Genomic DNA, 6,538 nt, shown 5'->3' with positions numbered 1-6,538 from the left:
GATCGTACTGCCATAATTGTTCAAGGTTATAAACAGCTATTGGAGAGATATCATCTTGACCATGGTGATTGGCTAAAGGTGAAATACATTGATTGTGACAAATTTCTTATTGATCAAGCAATGACCACAACATGTACGTAGTTTCTAATTATATAGTCTCAATAATGTCTTTATTGGATAAGAAGAAACTTTTCGTCGATGACATCAATGTGGACTCAACTACCCGTGCATCTGGATTAGTTGATGGGGACTTATACGTTCTTTTAATTAGTGTAGCCCATGCATCTCGAAAGTGTTAGAAACAAGAGAGTTATTTGAAGAGTGTAAGTCTGTGAAAAATGTACAATACATAGGGGTATTATAGGAGTTAGAAGAATCAAAGTAATAAAAGCATACAATCTTACAATTAATATACAGATATTCTATATAAATATAAATGATACTAATTGATCTAAATTGATTCTAATTATTCTTTAACATCTCCCCTCAAACTCAAGTGGGAGCTAAGGATACCATCTTGAGTTTGGATACTAGAGTCCGAAAACGAGTACGATGATGAGCCTTCGTGAAGATATCAGTATTCTGATCCAGAGTTCTAACAACGACGAGACGAAAAGCATCAATAAGGAGACGTTGCCAAACAAAATGACAATCAATCTCAATGTGTTTGATGCATTCATGAAACACATCATTGTCGTAATCTGAATATCACTGTGATTGTCACAAAAAACATCGGTTGGGGATGACTGAGGAGCACCCAAATCAGTAAGAAGCCAATGAATCGAGATAACCTCAGCAGTGGTGTCAGTGAGAGTAGGTATTTAACTTCTGTGATTGATTGAGCAGTGAACATTTGCTTCTTAGCTCGCCAAGAAATGAAAGCGTCGCCAAAAAACAAACAATAACCAGTAGTAGTAGAACGACGATCAGTGGGATCACCAGCCCAATCAGCATCTGAGTACGCCTGAAGGGATAAAGATGAATGTATAGAAAAATAAAGGCCATGAAAATAGGATGCCTTTGATGTAGCCAAGAATGCGAAGAACTGTGATGAGCGGATAATTTGTACGCTTTTTGGCATTGTTTTCAGTATGTTTTTAGTATGATCTAGTTAGTTTTTAGTATATTTTTATTAGTTTTTAGTTAAAATTCACTTTTCTGGACTTTACTATGAGTTTGTGTGTTTTTCTATGATTTCAGGTATTTTCTGGCTGAAATTGAGGGACCTGAGCAAAAATCTGATTCAGAGACTGAAAAGGACTGCAGATGCTGTTGGATTCTGACCTCCCTGCACTCGAAGTGGATTTTCTGGAGCTACAGAAGCCCAATTGGTGCGCTCTCAACGGCGTTGGAAAGTAGACATCCTGGGCTTTTCAGCAATATATGATAGTCCATACTTTGCCCAAGATTTGATGGCCCAAACCGGCGTTCAAAATCACTCTTAGAATTCACAGCGTTAAACGCCGGAACTGGCACAAGGATGGGAGTTAAACGCCCAAACTGGCACCAAAGCTGGCGTTTAACTCCAAGAAGAGTCTCTACACGAAAATGCTTCAATGCTCAGCCCAAGCACACACCAAGTGGGCCCGGAAGTGGATTTTTATGTCATTTACTCATCTCTATAAACCCTAGGCTACTAGTTCTCTATATATAGGACCTTTTACTATTGTATTTTCATCTTTGGGTCTTTGGAATCTTTTGATCTTTAGATCTTTTGATCACATTTGGAGGCTGGCCTCACGGCCATGCCTAGACCTTGTTCTTATGTATTTTCAACGGTGGAGTTTCTACACACCATAGATTAAGGTGTGGAGCTCTGCTGTACCTCGAGTATTAATGCAATTACTATTGTTCTTCTATTCAATTCCGCTTGTTCTTGTTCTAAGATATCACTTGTTCTTCAACTTGATGAATGTGATGATCCGTGACACTCATCATCATTCTCACCTATGAACGTGTGCCTGACAACCACCTCCGTTCTACCTTAGATTGGGTGGATATCTCTTGGATTCTTTAACCGGAATCTTCGTGGTATAAGCTAGAATTGATGGCGGCATTCAAGAGAATCCGGAAGGTCTAAACCTTGTCTGTGGTATTCTGAGTAGGATTCAATGATTGAATGACTGTGACGAGCTTCAAACTCGCGATTGTGGGGCGTTAGTGACAGACGCAAAAGAATCACTGGATTCTATTCCGACATGATCGAGAACCGACAGCTGGATAGCCGTGCCGTGACAGGGTGCGTTGAACATTTCCACTGAGAGGATGGGAGGTAGCCACTGACAACGGTGAAACCCTTGCATACAGCTTGCCATGGAAAGGAGTAAGAAGGATTGGATGAAGACAGTAGGAAAGCAGAGAGACGGAAGGGACAAGCATCTTCATACGCTTATCTGAAATTTCCACCAATGAATTGCATAAGTATCTCTATCTTTATCTTTATGTTTTATTCATCATTCATAACCATTTGAGTTTGCCTGACTAAGATTTACAAGGTGACCATAGCTTGCTTCATACCAACAATCTCTGTGGGATCGACCCTTACTCGCGTAAGGTTTATTACTTGGACGACCCAGTACACTTGCTGGTTAGTTGTGCGAAGTTGTGTTTATGCCATGGTATTGAACACCAAGTTTTTGGATTCATCACCGGGGATTATTTGAATTGTGAAAAGTATTGATCACAATTTCGTGCACCAAGTTTTTGGCGCCGTTGCCGGGGATTGTTGAGTTTGGACAACTGACGGTTCATCTTGTTGCTTAGATTAGGTATTTTTTTCAGAGTTCTTAAGAATGAATTCTAGAGTTTCATGATGATCTGTTGAAGTCTGGCTGGCTGTGAAGCCATGTCTAATTTTATTGGACCGGGATTTCAGCTTATCATCACAAGAGCTTGTTGATTTCTATCAATCTTGCTGTTGGAGCAGTGATCTGCTAAGGCTTGGCTGGCCATTGGCCATGTCTAGTGTTTTGGACCGGAGCTTTCTTTGAAAGCTTGGCTGGCTATGAAGCCATGTCTAATTCCTGGACCGGAGTCTTAGACTAACATTGCATGATTCCTGGAATTCTCATTAAGAATTTTGATATCTTTATTTTCTTTTCCACTTAATTTTCGAAAAATCCAAAAAAAATATTTACAAAATCATAAAAACCAAAAATATTTTATGTTTCTTGTTGAGTCTAGAGTCTCATGTTATGTTTGGTGTCAATTGCATGTTTCTGTTTTTTCTTGCATGTGTTTTAAAGTGATCTTCAAGATGTTCTTGATGATTTCATTACTCTGATCTTTAATTTCTCTTGACTTGAGTGTTTGTGTTTCTCATATGCATTCTCATTTTGTTAGTGTTAGTAGTATACAAACTGCTAAGTTTGGTGTCTTGCATGCATTGTTATTTGATTTTAGTTGCATTTTGATTATTCCTCATTAGTAAAAATCCAAAAATATTTTTAACTTGTGTCTTTTCAAGTCAAGAATACAGGGAATTGAAGATTCAGAACATACTGCAGAGGAATTACATAGAAAAAGCTGGGCGTTCAAAACGCCCAGTGAAGAAGGGCAAACTAGCGTTTAAACGCCAGCCAGAGTGCCTGGCTGGGCATTTAACGCCCAAAAGGGTAGTGGTTTGGGCGTTAAACGCCAGAATGTGCACCATTCTGGGCGTTTAACGCCAGGATGGCACAAGAGGGAAGATTTTGTTTTCAAATCAAATTTTTTTAGTTTTCAAAATTTTTTCAAAATCAAATCTTTTTCAAATCAAATCTTTTCAATCAAATCTTTTTCAAAATCAATTTCTTTCTATTTTCAAAAATACTTGCTATCAATTAATGATTTGATTCAACATTTCAAGTATGTTGCCTTTTCTGTTGAGAAATGTTTAATGTTTGAATCATATCTTTTCTTGTTAGCCAAGTTATTAATTTTTAAAATCAAATCTTTTTAAAATGTTTTTCAAATCATATTTTCTCAATCACATCTTTTTTTAAAATCAATCATATCTTTTTAATCACATCTTTTTCAAAATAGTTTTCAATTATATCTTTTTAATCTCTTATTTCAAATCTTTTTCAAAAATCACTTTACTTCTTTCTCAATCTTGGTTTTCGAAAATCAATTAAAGTTTTTCAAAATGTTTTCAAAATCTTTTACTTAATTTTCGAAAATTTCTTCCCCTCTTCTCACATCCTTCTATTGATAGACTAACACTATTCCTTAATGCACAATTCGAACTAAGTTCGAATTTTCTACTTCTGCCTTCTATTTTTCTTTTCCTCTGACACCTAAAGGAATCTCTATACTGTGACATAGAGGATTCCATATTTTCTTGTTCTCTTCTCTTTCATATGTGCAGGAGCAAAGACAAAAGCATTCTTGTTGAGGCTGATCCTGAACCTGAAAGGACCTTGAAGCGAAAGCTAAGAGAAGCTAAGGCACAATTCTCTGTAGAGGACCTAACAGAAATCTTCAAAGAAGAAGAACACATGGCAGCCGAACAACAACAATGCCAACAATGCAAGGAAGGTGCTGGGTGACTTTACTGCACCTACTCCCGACTTCTATGGGAGAAGCATCTCTATCCCTGCCATTGGAGCAAACAACTTTGAGCTTAAGCCTCAATTAGTTTCTCTAATGCAATAGAATTGCAAGTTCCATGGACTTCCATTGGAAGATCCTCATCAGTTCTTAGCTGAGTTCTTGCAAATCTGTGACACTGTCAAGACTAATGGGGTTGACCCTGAGGTCTACAGACTTATGCTATTCCCTTTTGCTGTAAGAGACAAAGCTAGGATATGGTTGGACTCACAACCTAAAGAAAGCCTGAACTCTTGGGAAAAGCTAGTCAATGCCTTCTTGACAAAGTTCTTTCCGCCTCAAAAATTGCGTAAGCTTAGAGTGGAAGTCCAAACCTTCAGACAGAAGGAAGGAGAATCCCTTTATGAAGCTTGGGAAAGATACAAACAATTAATCAGAAATTGTCCCTCTGATATGCTTTCTGAATGGAGCATCATAGGTATTTTCTATGATGGTCTGTCTGAACTGTCCAAGATGTCTTTGGATAGCTCTGCTGGAGGATCTCTTCATCTGAAGAAGACGCCTACAGAAGCTCAAGAACTAATTGAAATGGTTGCAAATAACCAATTCATGTACACTTCTGAAAGGAATCCTGTGAACAATGGGACAAATCAGAAGAAAGGAGTTCTTGAGATTGACACTCTGAATGCCATATTGGCTCAGAACAAAATATTGACTCAACAAGTCAATATGATTTCTCAAAGTCTATCTGGAATGCAAAATGCACCAGGTAGTACTAAGGAGGCTTCATCTGAAGAAGAAGCTTATGATCCTGAGAACCCTTCAATGGAAGAGGTGAATTACATGGGAGAACCCTATGGAAACACCTATAATCCTTCATGGAGAAATCATCCAAATTTCTCATGGAAGGATCAACAGAAACCTCAACAAGGTTTCAACAATAATAATGGTGGAAGAAACAGGTTTAGCAGTGGCAAGCCTTTTCCATCATCTTCTCAGCCACAGACAGAGAGTTCTAAGCAGAACACCTCTGACTTAGCAACCATGGTCTCTGATCTAATCAAAACCACTCAAAGTTTCATGACTGAAACAAGATCCTCCATTAGAAGTTTGGAGGGACAAGTGGGACAGCTGAGCAAGAAAATTTCTGAACTCCCTCCTAGTACTCTTCCAAGCAATACAGAAGAAAATCCAAAAGGAGAGTGCAAGGCCATCAACATGGCCGAATTTGGAGAGGAGGGAGAGGCAGTGAATGCCACTGAGGAAGACCTCAATGGACGTCCACTGATCTCCAATGAGTTCCCCAATGAGGAACTATGGGAATCTGAGGCTCAAAATGAGACCATAGAGATTCCATTGGACTTACTTCTGCCATTCATGAGCTCTGATGAGTATTCTTCCTCTGAAGAGGATGAATATGTCACTGAAGAGCAAGTTGCTAAATACCTTGGAGCAATCATGAAGCTGAATGACAAGTTATTTGGAAATGAGACTTGGGAGGATGAACCCCCTTTGCTCACCAAAGAACTGGATGACTTGTCTAGGCAGAAACTGCCTCAAAAGAGACAGGATCCTGGGAAGTTTTCAATACCTTGTGCCATAGGCACCATGACCTTCAAGAAGGCCTTGTGTGACCTAGGGTCAAGTGTAAACCTCATGCCTCTCTCTGTAATGGAGAAGCTAGGGATCTTTGAGGTGCAAGCTGCAAAAATCTCACTAGAGATGGCAGACAACTCAAGAAAATAAGCTTATGGACTTGTAGAGGATGTTCTGGTAAAAGTTGAAGACCATTACATCCCTGCTGATTTCATAGTCCTAGAGACTGGGAAGTGCATGGATGAGTCCATCATCCTTGGCAGACCCTTCCTAGCCACAGCAAAGGCTGTGATTGATGTTGGTAGAGGAGAATTGATCATTCAAGTGAATGAAGAATCTTTTGTGTTTAAGACTCAAGGATATCCCTCTGTCACCATGGAGAGGAAGCATGAAGAGCTTCTCTCAAAACAGA

At 39.0% G+C, this 6,538-nt stretch overlaps 1 non-coding gene across 1 annotated transcript; it reads right to left on the bottom strand.

Moving 5' to 3' along the window:
- Nucleotides 1-4,881: 4,881 nt before the first annotated feature.
- LOC112708552 (small nucleolar RNA R71) lies at nucleotides 4,882-4,989 on the bottom strand. Its single transcript, XR_003156406.1, has one exon. It is a non-coding gene; the product is annotated as a small nucleolar RNA R71 (small nucleolar RNA).
- Between the last annotated feature and the right edge of the window lie 1,549 nt (nucleotides 4,990-6,538).

This window comes from Arachis hypogaea, chromosome 8 (genome assembly GCF_003086295.3).
Source record: "Arachis hypogaea cultivar Tifrunner chromosome 8, arahy.Tifrunner.gnm2.J5K5, whole genome shotgun sequence".
In the NCBI taxonomy this organism is placed as follows: Eukaryota; Viridiplantae; Streptophyta; class Magnoliopsida; order Fabales; family Fabaceae; genus Arachis; species Arachis hypogaea.
The sequence above is the reverse complement of the archived record's forward strand: the minus strand, read 5'-3'. Positions and strand labels throughout refer to the sequence as shown.